Source organism: Hyla sarda, chromosome 9, assembly GCF_029499605.1.
Source record: "Hyla sarda isolate aHylSar1 chromosome 9, aHylSar1.hap1, whole genome shotgun sequence".
NCBI classification, from domain to species: Eukaryota; Metazoa; Chordata; class Amphibia; order Anura; family Hylidae; genus Hyla; species Hyla sarda.
Genome location: NC_079197.1, coordinates 136,232,928 through 136,237,105, shown reverse-complemented (window position 1 = coordinate 136,237,105; position 4,178 = coordinate 136,232,928). Strand labels below are relative to the sequence as shown.

The 4,178-nt window shown below is 43.0% G+C and overlaps 1 long non-coding RNA gene across 1 annotated transcript; it reads right to left on the bottom strand.

The window, feature by feature from the left end:
- Positions 1-525: 525 nt before the first annotated feature.
- Positions 526-3,911, bottom strand: LOC130291603 (uncharacterized). Its single transcript, XR_008847979.1, has 3 exons — positions 3,785-3,911; positions 1,123-1,252; positions 526-987 (listed from the first exon to the last, which is right to left on the bottom strand). It is a non-coding gene; the product is annotated as an uncharacterized LOC130291603 (long non-coding RNA).
- Between the last annotated feature and the right edge of the window lie 267 nt (positions 3,912-4,178).

Genomic DNA, 4,178 nt, shown 5'->3' with positions numbered 1-4,178 from the left:
CTTACCTGCCTCCCCGGTGTCTGCTCCGGGCCGGGATCCCCTGCATGGCGGCGCTCTCCTTCGACGTCATCAAGTCGTCGTGCACGCCGTCCCGTCATCCAATAGGAGCGACGTGTGTAGCGACGTGATGACGGCGACGGAGAGCGAGGATCCTGGGGAAGAAGACATCCGGAGCGTCGTGGACACCACGGGGACGCGGCGACAGCGATGGAGCGACATCCAGGGCAGCGGTGACGAGTCCAGAATGGCGGGGACACGTGAGTACTACCTCCTATCCAGTGGTCTTCAACCTGTGGACCTCCAGATGTTGCAAAACTACAACTCCCAGCATGCCCGGACAGCCAACGGCTGGCCGGGCATGCTGGGAGTTGTAGTTTTGCAACATCTGGAGGTCCGTAGGTTGAAGATCACTGTTGGCTGCAGAATCTTTTTTTTTTCTAGATTTTGCACCTTTAAAATTGGGTGTGTCTTATATGCCGGTGCGTCCTATAGGGCGAAAAATACGGTAAACACTGGACTTCAGTCTTATTATTGTGCCAAATGCCAAAAAAATCTTCGTAACCAGTTCTGATTAAGGCAACAGTCCTTGATGGGGCAATAGTTGCTGGCACAATAATTAAATAGATGGCAGGAGCCGAACAAATGCTCACATGCGGAGAAGCAGCTGGTACTCTGTACTCTGAGAAGCAGCTGGTACTCTGTACCTCTGCGGGACCTCTAGTTGGTGCAGGCTTGGCAGAGTCTGCGAGAGGTGAGCAGTTGGCGGTGAGACCTGTATCACTCGTATTCCAGGATCGTGGCTGGCGAGGACAGGAGCGGTGTCTGACATCACAAGAGTGCGGCTGGTAAGCACTAAATCACAATCCTAGATTGAGTCTGCCAGAGCGGTGGAGCAAACTGGAACCTTATTTGGAGCGTAGCAATCCAATGGTAGCAGTGCGTCTTAGGTGTCTATACAGACTAACTCCTATTCTCCTCACAAGGGCCCTGTGTTGAGATAGTATTATTTAATAAAATCATCTATATTTGAAGCACGGTCTCCTTACCATATATTCATTATTGGGTTCATCATGTACCAGACATTTTAGTAACAATAGAGAAAAAAGATGGATATCAGCTCACCCAGTCGTCTCCAAGGTATATGGAAAGTAGCACAATACACCTGCACCAGCGAGAGCTTCGGATAGTCTCTGAGGCCAAGTCCTGAGGTGAAGCAATCAGGAAGGAGAAAAGGAAGTTCCGGCTCCCAAGGCTGGATAAAACATTCAAATTTATTTCTTCATATTAAAATCCAGTGCATGAGCAAACAATAAAATCAATGAAAGGAGAACAACACCAAACGCACCGACGCGTTTCGACTTAACGCTAAGTCTTAGTCATGGCAACTACAAAGCCCAGCATGACTTCCTTTTATATCGTCATATCCCATAGGAGGGGAAGAAACACCCATTGGTGTGTACCCACAGGTGAGGAATACAATGCAATGCAAAACAAGTCCCATTGAATATCACAACCGCAATCTAGTGCTAGAAAATGAATGAAAAAATATATATATAAATATACATCTATACACACATGACATCATGGGAGATGAATCATAACTAATATATATATGACAAATCATGTCTATAATTGAGTCCAGACGGGAAGCGTGAATCCATGCACAGGATCCAAAACGCCTCCCGTCTGAACAGGGACTTGCACCAATCCCCTCCTCTGCGAGGAGGATGTACTCTCTCCAGACCTGTAACTTCTATCCTGGGAACGATGCCATCGTGTTTTTCTATTATGTGTTTGGCTATGCCCGACATGGATCTATTTGAAAATTGACTTGGTGAAGGTAAATTGAGATGTTCTTGTATTCTGATTTTAAATTTTCGACTGGTACATCCAATGTATTGGAGCATACATTCTAGACAGGTGATGCTGTATACAACGTGATGTGTTTGACAGTTGATGTAACTTTTGATGTTATAACTGATGTTTGTAACACATGATTTGAAGGTGTTAGAGTTAGTCATAAGCTTACAGTTATTACATCTATTTCTTCCACACGGATAACTCCCTTTGGTGGAAAGCCAGGTATTGCCTTGTGCATTATAAGGTGTGATGTTATTAGGTGACAGTTGTGCGTGTAGGGATCTGGCCTTTAACCCCTTAAGGACGCAGGACGTAAATGTACGTCCTGGTGAGGTGGTACTTAACGCACCAGGACGTACATTTACGTCCTAAGCATAACCGCGGGCATCGGAGCGATGCCTGTGTCATGCGCGGCTGATCCCGGCTGCTGATCGCAGCCAGGGACCCGCCGGCAATGGCCGACGCCCGCGATCTCGCGGGCGTCCGCCATTAACCCCTCAGGTGCCGGGATCAATACAGATCCCGGCATCTGCGGCAGTTCGCCATTTCAATGAACGATCGGATCGCCCGCAGCGCTGCTGCGGGGATCCGATCATTCATAACGCCGCACGGAGGTCCCCTCTCCTTCCTCCGTGCGGCTCCCGGCGTCTCCTGCTCTGGTCTGTGATCGAGCAGACCAGAGCAGGAGATGACCGATAATACTGATCTGTTCTATGTCCTATACATAGAACAGATCAGTATTAGCAATCATGGTATTGCTATGAATAGTCCCCTATGGGGACTATTCAAGTGTTAAAAAAAATGTAAAAAAATTTAAAAGTAAAAGTAAAAAAAAAGTGAAAAATCCCCTCCCCCAATAAAAAAGTAAAACGTCAGTTTTTTCCTATTTTACCCCCAAAAAGCGTAAAAAACATTTTTTATAGACATATTTGGTATCGCCGCGTGCGTAAATGTCCGAACTATTAAAATAAAATGTTAATGATCCCGTACGGTGAACGGCGTGAACGAAAAAAAATTTAAAAAGTCCAAAATTCCTACTTTTTTAATACATTTTATTAAAAAAAAAATTATAAAAAATTTATTAAAAGTTTTTTATATGCAAATGTGGTATCAAAAAAAAGTACAGATCATGGCGCAAAAAATGAGCCCCCATACCGCCGCTTATACGGAAAAATAAAAAAGTTATAGGTCATCAAAATAAAGGGATTATAAACGTACTAATTTGGTTAAAAAGTTTGTGATTTTTTTTAAGCGCAACAATAATATAAAAGTATATAATAATGGGTATCATTTTAATCGTATTGACCCTCAGAATAAAGAACACATGTCATTTTTACCAGAAATTGTACGGCGTGAAAACAAAACCTTCCAAAATTAGCAAAATTGCGTTTTTCGTTTTAATTTCCCCACAAAAATAGTGTTTTTTGGTTGCGCCATACATTTTATGATATAATGAGTGATGTCATTACAAAGAACAACTGGTCGCGCAAAAAACAAGCCCTCATACTAGTCTGTGGATGAAAATATAAAAGAGTTATGATTTTTAGAAGGCGAGGAGGAAAAAATGAAAACGTAAAAATTAAATTGTCTGAGTCCTTAAGGCCAAAATGGGCTGAGTCCTTAAGGGGTTAAAGGAACCATGCTCAGGTAATAGCCTTCTTCATGCAACCAGTTGCCATCCCCATCAAACTATCCTAAACCTTCCAATAGGTGAATTCGTCAGGGCCAGGCGTACATCCACACAAGATTCTGTATATTTTGACACATGCAAAGATATTAGGAAACGCCTGAGAGATAGGGGCTATAACACACATACTATAGCAAGAGCAGAGGGTATCGTGAATTCTAAACCGCCGGGGTATTACCTTAAGGACAAATTAACTAATAGACACCTAGATACAGAAAATAATCTGACTTTCACTACCTCATTTTCCAATCAGTTTGCGGAAATTAGAAATATTATTTATAAACATCTACCGGTCCTACATCATGACCTTACTATGTCCAAGATTCTACAGGCAAACAGGATTAAAGTTGTTCCTTTAAAGGCCAGATCCCTACACGCACAACTGTCACCTAATGACATCACAGCTTATAATGCACAAGGCAATACCTGGCTTTCCACCAAAGGGAGTTATCCGTGTGGAAGAAATAGATGTAATAACTGTAAGCTTATGACTAACTCTAACACCTTCAAATCATGTGTTACAAACATCAGTTATAACATCAAAAGTTACATCAACTGTCAAACACATCACGTTGTATACAGCATCACCTGTCTAGAATGTATGCTCCAATACATTGGATGTACCAGTCGA